Raw genomic sequence first — 9,832 nt, 5'->3', positions numbered from 1 at the left:
TGGGAGGGCAGGTGATCTGTGAAGGGAGCAGGCTCTGTCCTTAGGACCTGAGTCCAGCCCCTCCCATCACCCTAGTCCCACCCCTCACATCTGCCTTAACCACCTGTGACCAGGCCCCCTGGGGCTCTGCTCCCTCAGCTGTGAGTGGGGGTGTAGCAGAACCCCCTACGGTGCCATATAAATATGTACATGTGTATATAGATTTTTTTTAGGGATGGGAGATGGAGGGGTTGGGGGTAGAAAACACCCCTCCCTCCTCCCTTTCCTGAGCCCGGAAATTAGGGGGAGGGAGGGAAAGGATTTTTACATTTTTTAAACTGCTATTTTCTGAACAAAACAAGGTGGGCCCCAGGCCTGTCCTCTGTCCCTCATACCCCTGTTGCGCTCTCCATTCATTGGACCCATTTCTCAAGCACCTCTCTGCCTGTGCCTGCACTGTACTAGGCCCACCAGCCGTGGGGTGGGGGGTCTGCCTTCCCCACCTGCCCCACACTTCACCGGTGCCTTTGTGGGATCTGCAGGAGGTAGGATGCTTCTTGTGGGACTTGGGGTCTCCAGGAAGTCTGGCCAAGCGGTCCCCCTTCCCTGTGCCAACCCACCTCCTTCAGCCCCCTGCCCCACCCCCTGCTGGCTGGGGGCTGCTCCCAGGACACCCTTCCGGCTCTGGCTGATATCTGGAGCCCCTCCTCCTACATGCTATACCTGGAGGTCACCACCCTAGGCTTTCCCAGGGCCCTAACGGTTAAGCGGACCCATAAAGCTGTGCCAAGGGGGATAGCAAGGTGAGATGTTCTTGTGTCTTCGGGCCCCCACCCCCCATTGAGAGCTGGTTGGGGAGGGAGGATGGTTGGCTGAGTGGAGTGATCTACCCGTTTTAAGTGCCTTCTCTCTGACTGAGAGCCCCACGGTATGAGAACTAAAGAGAAAGCCAGACCTCCTGTCTTGCCTCTGTGGTTATTGTGGGGCAGGGTTAAGTGAGGGGGATTATGCTGCTTGTATTTACATAGCTTGTGTCTACCTTGGGCCAGCATTCTGAGGGGGGGTGTGTGTGGGGGGACGGCCCCAGCTGCCTCCCCACCCCCGACCCCACCCTGGTCTTGGGAGCTCAGGCTTTGAATCAGATCTGAGGGACCTGGCTCTGCTATTCAGTGACTTCGCTCAGCCTCAGTGAGTCCATCTGCAAAATGGAGATTCCCTCCCTGATGGCTCAGATGAGCCCCACTGCTGACCAGAAGGATGGAGGTTGGAACCCATCCAACAGCTCCGTGAGAGAAAGACTTGGCATTTCTGTTTCCGTCACGATTACAGCCAGGAAAACCCTATGGGGGCAGTTCTGTCACAGGGAGTCACTAAGAGTCGGTATCCACTCCAAGCCAGCCGCTGCAGAGTTGCTTGCAAGCCGTACATAGAGAACTCGATAAGTACTAGCTATAAAACGAGTACGCCCGTGTCAGGGAGGCCCTTGGGGCGTGTTTGGGGACGAGGAGGGGGTGTGGTCTCTGTCCTCGAGTGAGCAGGGAGGGGCTGGGGAGGCCCCACAGGGGAGATGGGGAGCGTGGGAGAGGTACAGGGAAGCGGAGTTGGCTCACAACGGAAGAACTTTTGAACAGCGCTGACGTGGGCTGGCCTGAGAGGTAGCGCGCCCACCTCCTGCTGCGCAAGCCGAGCGAGGGGTCACGGCGCCACCCGCGGACAGGGCTCGGCAGGCTTAGGCCCCTGGTGGGAGGCTAGGCGGGCGGAAGGCCCAGTCTCGGTACCCCGTGCTTCCCCCACCCACTCGCCTCCAGACCCACTGGCCGCGCCCTTGCTCCAGCCTCCGCCCCACTTCCTGCCCCCACCCCTGCGGCCCTGGCAACACTTCCTTTGCAAAGCCGGGCAGCCCCGGGCCCTGGCAGGAAGTGCCCCCCTCCGTCCCTCCCAGGCCCGCGGTTCCTAAGTCCTCCTCGCCTGCTTCCCACCGTGGCCACTAGAGGTCTCTTTGTCCTTGCGGACGCCAGGGCTCTCTGCTTGGCCTTCCCCAGCCTGTCTACGGGGCCTGGGCACACACGTGACCCCACCCCTACCCCAGGGGCTAGAAATAAGAGGGCCTATACCAGACGCTCCTCCTCTCCGGGCTTGGGGAGTTTCTGGAGCGCCCCCCACCCACCCCCACCGACACACAGGCAAGGAGCAAGGGGTGATAGGCCTTTCCCACCTGTCATTGGACCCCAAGCTCCACATTCCCTACTCCCTCTACCCCTCATTACCTTGCTTTGGGAGTCCAGCCCCAGTCCTGCCTTGGGGGGCGGGGCAGATGCTCATCCCCCTCCTGCCGCCCTGAGGGGGGTCTGCAGGTTGGTAGCTCCCCTCCTTGAGCAACACCCGACTTCCCAGGAAAACCCCTGGAAAAAGAAACCCATAGCACCCTCAAGTCAGCTTGACGTCGACTGCTGTCTGGCTGGACCTGCGGCGCCTCTGTCAGGGTGAATGCCCAGGCTTCACTGGGCCGTGACCCTCTCCTCTGAGTCCTGCTCTATTTCCTGCCCTCCATGCAAACCCTGGTCCTCCAGATTTGCATCCCAGAGGCCCAGAAATGCCCAGGAGGATCAGGGCTCCCAACTTTGAAAGAGACCACAGTCAGCTACACACCTCCACCCACACAGAGTTCAAATCAACCACAAGCGTGGGCCAGGCACCATGCCAGGCCCTGGGACCGGGGAACAACTGTGCTGCGGTGTCTGCTGTCAAGGAACTCACAGCCTAGTGTGGGAGAAAGAACCGTGAATGGGAAATCCTAACACTGACGCGTAGTAACTTCAGTTCCAGATGTGAAAGGCAGATGTGGGATAAAAGAAGGACCCTGAACTCAGACTGGGAGTTCAGAGGTGCGGAACTGGAAACACTTTCTCCTGGCGGAGGTGAGGCTCAGAGAAGCTTGGAAAAGAGAGATTCCGGTGAAGGTGGCCTGAAGGAGGAGAGGAAGTAGTGTGAACAAAGCTTCAGGAGCAGCTACAAAGGGAGCTTTGGGAGATGACAGAAATATTGGAATTGCACACAAGAGGGAGGGGAGAGAGTGGACATGATGGTGCAGACAGACAGCAGGAGAGGTCACATGGTACAGGTCTGTATGCAGGCCACCCCATCTGTCAGTCTGTCACACTGTGGTGGCTTATCTAACGCTATGATGCTGAAAGCTATGCCACCAAGTATTTCAAATACCAGCAGCATCACCCTTGGTGGACAGGTTAGAGCTTCCAGCTATGACAGACTAGGAAGAAAGGCCTTGTGGTGGTTATGTTTGTGTGTTAACCTGGCTGGGCCTGGTTGAGTGGCTGGGCAGCTGGTGGTAGTTATTCCCCATGATGAGACTGGCAGTCAACTCCATGGTGGGATCTACCACAAGCAGCTGAGTAGCTGCTTTGGGTCTGTGGTCTGCTTCCTGTATATAAGAAGCAGCTTTGGGAATGGTGTCTAGCATATGGCACGTTTGGACCCTGCATGTAGAGATGTTGTTGTTCAGCAACCTGCCATGCTCTGCTGACCTTGGGACTTGCAATGAACTTGAATTAATGGCCTGCCATGTGTGGTTTGGTAACATCAGGACTGTGCCTTTTTACTTGTCAACCTTGAGCTTCTCAGCCTCAGCAGCCAGGAGCTGTCTGAGTGAAGAAACACCTCTAGCTCCAGTGGGTTGGGAGCAGGAGGCAGAGCTGGAGGGGCTTTCACCCAGCCCCTAGAGCCTGGCACTTTGAACTTGGACTTAAAGCTTCCAAACTGTAAAATAATAAACTCCTGTTTGTTAAGGCCATCCCACTTGTGGTATATTCTTGTCAGAGCGGCACTGGGTAACCAGAACAGGCCGGTGATCTATTTAAAAAACTCAGCCATTGAAAACCTTATGGATCAAACCCTGTTGTTGTTCTTAGCCGCTTTAGCCTAATTAATAATTTATGTCTGCCTCGAGCACTGTGCTGTCTCAAAGATTTGTCTCTATGGGATCGAATGGACGACAGCGCCTTGAAAGGTCAGAAGAGAAGCTTAGGGGCCGAGACCTTACGTTAATGGTAGGTGGTGGGATAATTTGGAAAAGGATGGCAGGAATGGCTATACAACTCGAAGAATGTAAAGGTCACCGAACTGTTCATGTAGAGTTTATTGAATGGTGTATCCTTTGCTGTGTATGTTTTCACAAGAAATAAAAAGCTTGTGGATCACAACCGAACATTGTTCAACTTGCTTGCTCTGGGCATGTTATTAGGAGAGGTGAGTCTCTGAAGGAGCACGTCCTGTTTGCTGAGGCTGAGGGCCGGCCAGGGCAAGGGAGATCCTGGGTAAGATGGCTTAGGGCAATAACCGCGACAATGGACTGGACCGTTCTGTGAGCACCAGGATGATGCAGGACCGGAAGATGTTTCCTTCTGTTAACACAAGGTCACCACGAGTTAGACTTGCGTCAACAACAGCTATCTATCCATCTCTCTATAAACAGGCCAGTGGGGTGGCCCTTTGGTTTCAGGCATTGGGCTCCCCTGAGGGACATTGACGAAGAGCACGGCATGCTCTCAAACCTGGCAAGCTGCTCTTCAGAAGCTAAATCAGTAGTAAGGAGACGTGAGACCCGATTGGAAGACCACAGCCAAGGTCTCAAAGATGGAGGATGAAGACCTGAACTGGGGCAGAGGCAGAGTGAAAGTGTAAGAGGAGGAAGGGCTGGATGTGAGATAGGAGATAACATTGGCAGGAAGCAGCGGCTGGTTGGCTCTGCGGGGTGAGGGTGTAGGACTGGGAGGAAGGCAACCTGATCTCTGGCTTTGGAGCTGTCCTCTGAGAAAATGTCTCTAAAAGAGGCTGGCATGGGCAGATAGTCACTATTTGCTTGTTACACACCCAGAGTGGAGAGAGTAGGGAAACAGTCACCCGAGACAACACTGTTGGCAGGAGTGAAAGTTGGTACAACCTCTTTGGAGAGTGATTTGAAAATTTGTGTATCCAAAAACATTTTTTAAGTGCAGACACTCTTTGATCCAGCAATTTTACTTTTAAAAACTTACCCTATAGATAAAATGTATATACATATAACCTGGTGTGTATAAAGGTATTAATTACATTGTTGTTTGTAATAGCAAAACTCTTGAGGTAACCTAAGAGTACACCAATAAGGGATTGGTTGAATAAATCTTGCTATATCTATGCCAGAGAACATCACTCAGTCAGAAAAGCAATGCACAAGCTGATACAGAATGATCTCCAAGATACCATTGGAGATAAAATGAAACAAAGCAAGATGCATAACAGGGGTAAGGGTCTCGCCCCACTGCGAAGTGTAAACACAGATACAAACACACAGAGGTATTTTTGTATACTCTGGTAGGGCACAAAAGAAATGGGAATTGTGGCTAATTCTGGGTAGTGGGGCTGGGGACAGGAAGTCATCCAGGACGGGAGCTGTTAGCTGTCACTGGCTTGGTCCTCCGCTCAGGGTGACCCCGTGCACAGTGGAATGAAACACTGCCTGGTCCTGCCCAACCCCTGGTGCAGTTGCAGATTCGACCACTGTGTTTCATAGGGCTTCCATAGGCTGATTTTTCAGTAGATCACCGGACCTTTTCTCCGTGCCTGTCAGTCTGGAAGTTTTGTGGAAACCTGCTCAGCATCATAGCCACATGCAAACTCCACTGAGAGACGGCTGGTGACTGTGTGTGAGGTACATTGACTGGGAGTCAAACCCGGAAGAGGTGGTGGCAGGCAAGAGAGATACAGCTTATTATACAGACTTTCCTACTTTTGAATTATTTTAGCAGGCACAATTATACATTTTTAAAATAGAAAAATTGTTTTAAAATGAATAAAACAGTCACCTCTTAAATATAATATCAAAGATAGAAATCATAAATTCTATTTCTTTTTTTCAGACATTCATTGTGATAACAGTGTTAGGCTGGGTTCTCTAGAGGAACAAAGCCAGTGTGTGTATATATGTATGCTTGTGTGTATACATACACACATATACATATATAATACACACATATACATATATACATATATATATATATATATATATATATATATTTAGAGAGATAGAGAGAGAAAAAAATTATCTTAAAGAAATGGCTCATGTAGTTGTGGAGGCTGGCAAGTCCCAAGTCCATGGTCAGGTCAGACAGTAGACTGCTGCCTCATGGGCCTTTAGGAGCTGGTGAATCCCCAAATCTGCAGGTCAGTGCTTGAATAATTTTTTTTAGAAAGATCAGCACAAGGCTGGTCCCTATGAGGCAGAGGTTAAAGAGGCCCCAACTGCCCAGCTTTTCCAAACTGCCATGCCACTCCATTACCTCTGACATCAACTCCTCCTCTTCCTCCCCTCAGTAATCTCCCTCCTGTCTTAGGGTTCCATATTTTGCTGTAATGTCTCACAGAACTCACAAGCTTCTAAGGAAACTGCTCACGTGGTGGTGGAGGCTGGCAGGCTGGCAAGTCCCAGGTCTGTGGGTAGATCTGGAGAATTCTCCCAACTCACTTGGTTGCAGGAGTTGGCGAACCCAAATCAGCAGGTCAGGTGATGGCTGCTGTCTCAAGTCCAGGTGTGAGATGATGTTGACTCAAACAGAACATTTATACACACACACACATATATATACATATATATATATACACACACATACGTAGGTAGTTTAAACCCACCAGCCACCCCTCTGAAGGAAGGCTGGGAAATCTACTTCTGTAGAAATACTGCCTTGGAAAACCAAGGAGGAGTTGCTATGAGTTGGAATTGACTCAATGGCAGTGAGTGAGTGTGTGAGTGATACACATACATACCCTCAAGGAAGCTAAGGTGGTGACTTGAGTCACACCCTCCCGAAAAGTGGGACTCAAGGTACATCCCACCCTAAGCAGGAGTAGAGACTAGGATTTACAATACATAACAAAATGGAGGATGATGGCTAGAAGGGCCATATTAAGCAATTCACTGCACTGCAGTCAGGCAGCAGGCTGCTGGCTCAAGTCCCAAGAACTGGAGGTCAGAAGATGCAACATGGGGGCTGGGCAGTGAGGAGCAGAGAGGGGAGAAGAGAGAGCGATTTGCCAAAACATCCATATATATTAGATGTAGGCCACACCCCTAAAGAAACTCCCCTTTCCACTGATTGGCTGCTCACATCAGATCACAAAATGGAGAATGATTACATAGTATCTGCCAAACCACTGAGAATCATGACCCAGACAAGATAACATGTAACCTTAACCATCACAGACTTTGTGTACCTTCTGATGTGATGTCACGTGAAGGTGATACACAGCATCACCTTTGAGCTTGTTAGTAATGCAGAACGTTGGGCTCCATACTAGATGTGTTGAATCAGAATCTGTGCTTTTAAAAGGAGACTCTTATGATATTACAGCTTGAAAAGCACTGGCTCGAGTGTTCTTGAAAACAGTGTTTAACCAGAACTGAATCAAGCCTCGTTCTGGTTCCCTAGTGCCACTCTGATAGGAATATACCACACATGGGAGGGCCTTAATAAACAGGAGTTTATTCTTACAATTTGGAGGCTGTAAGTCCAAGTGCAAAGTGCCAGGCTCTAGGGGCTGGGTGAAAGCCCCTCAACCTTGGGGTCCAGCTCTGCCTCCTGCTCCTGGCCCACTGGAGCTAGAGGCATTTTTTCACTCAGACAGCTGCTGGCTGTTGAGGCTGAGAAGCCCCAAGGTTGACAAGTAAAAAGGCATAGTCCCGATGTTACCAAACCACATGGCAGGCCGTTAACTAAAGTCTACTGTAATTCCCAAGGTCGGCAGAGCATAGCAGGCTGCTGAGCAACAACACAGCTGCATGCAGGGTCCAAGCTGCCATAGGCTAGAGACCATTCCCAAGGCTTCTCCTTAAGTACAGGAAGCAGACCACATAGCCAAAGGCAGCTACTCAGCTGCTTGTGGTAGATCCCACCATGGAGCTGACTGTCAGTCTCATCATGGGGAATAAGTACCAGCAGCTGCCCAGCTACTCAACCAGGCCCAGCCAAGTTGACACACAAACATAACTACCACAAGCCTTTACATGTAACTTTCAGCCTATGGGAAATACAGGAGGAAGAGGGACAAATTAAAAAGCATCATAAGGAAAGACTCATACCTATCCAGAATGTGACCATTTTGTTACTGCCCAGCACTTAGGTAAGCCAGTGTCAGTGGGGAGCAATGTGGGGGACTCTAGTTTTTTTTTTAAAGACTAAAGAGACATAACAATCAAAGGAAATGCAGGATCTTGATTTGATACTTGTCATGAATTAAATTGTACCCCCCTCAAAAAAAAAAAAAAAAAGTGTTAATATCCTAACCCCTATACCTGTGGAGGGAACTCTGGTAGCATAGTGCCTAAGAGACTTGACTGCTAACCAGAAGGCTGGAGGTTCAAATCCACCAGCCACTCCTTGGAAGGAAGGTTGGGCGATCTACTTCTGTAGTGATACTGCCTCGGAAACCCAAGGAGGGGTCGCTATGAGTCCGAGAGGACTGAATGGCACATAACAACAACAACATACCTGTGGATGTAAAGCTGTTTGGAAGTAAAGCTCCCTTTGTTGTGTTAATTAGGCAATACCCGAGTAGGGTGGGTTTGAAATCTAATCACTTCTGAGTTATAAAAAGGGTAAATTAGATGCAGAGACATGCACACACACAAGACAGATGCTGTGTAAAGGTTGATGAGGAGCACCCAGGGCCATCAGAAAGAAGGAATCAACACTGCCAAGGCCCTAATTTGGACTTTATGCCTCCAGAATTGTGAGAAAGTAAATTTTTGTTCTTTGAAGCCAGTCATTTGTGGTATTTCTTTTAAAGCGGCACCAGGAAACTAAGGACAAGCCTATGTCAATGAAACCAACTATTAAAATGCTTTTGGGGACAGGGAAGAAGTTTGAATATGATTGGATAGAAGATGACATTAGACATTATGGTTAATATTCTCATGTGTGAAAATGAAATTGACGGTATGAAGAGATGCCCTCATTCATAGGAGGTAAGTGATACTTTAAGTATTTAGAGCCGAAATACCATGATGTCTGCAACTTAAAGAGATATATTGTACTATCATTTATACTTTTCTGTATGTCTGACCTTTTTCATAAAAAAAGAAATTGGAAAAAATCAAAAAAATATATATGTGTGTGTGTATGTGCTCGAAAAATTCTTCTGTTAAATTAAAAGGCAAGCAGCAAACTGGAGAAAAGCAAGCCCAGATGACAGGCAAGTTAGCAGCCTCCATACATTAAATACATCAACTCCAGCAAATTATTTTGAAGGGTCCAAAAGACATGAGCCAATACGGGTATTTTAAATGTGCCATCTCACTGGCAATCAAAGAAACCTAAATCAACACAATGACTATTTCTTTTTGCACAACAAAATTGAGAGTTTATCTTAAATACTGGAACCCAGTACTGGGGTGAGTGTGGAGAAACAGGTACTCTCATATACTGTTGGTGAGATGATAAGTGAGTGCAACTTTTCTGGAAGGCAGATTGACCATTCGTGTCTTTGGCCCATCAATCTCACTTTTAAGAATTGACCCTAAAGAAATAATAATGATGCAAGCTAACAGCAAAGATTTAGTGATGAGGACACTTATCACAACACTCTTTATGGTATCAAATAGTTGCATATGATTTGGAAGTCCAGTTATGAGCCATTGATTACGTAAACTGTGCTCTCTATCTAATGGAATACTGAGACAATTAAAAGTGAAGTTGCAAAATAATGTATGACAGATAGTAAAAGTATGTTGTTGTTGTTGTTAAGTGCCGTCGAGTCGTTTCCGACTCATAGCGACCCCATGCACAGCAGAACGAAACACTGCCCG

The sequence above is a fragment of the Orycteropus afer genome, unplaced genomic scaffold (assembly GCF_000298275.1).
Source record: "Orycteropus afer afer isolate SDZICR_OR568_19922 unplaced genomic scaffold, OryAfe1.0 scaffold00002, whole genome shotgun sequence".
Classification (NCBI taxonomy): domain Eukaryota; kingdom Metazoa; phylum Chordata; class Mammalia; order Tubulidentata; family Orycteropodidae; genus Orycteropus; species Orycteropus afer.
This window is presented reverse-complemented; position numbering follows the sequence as displayed.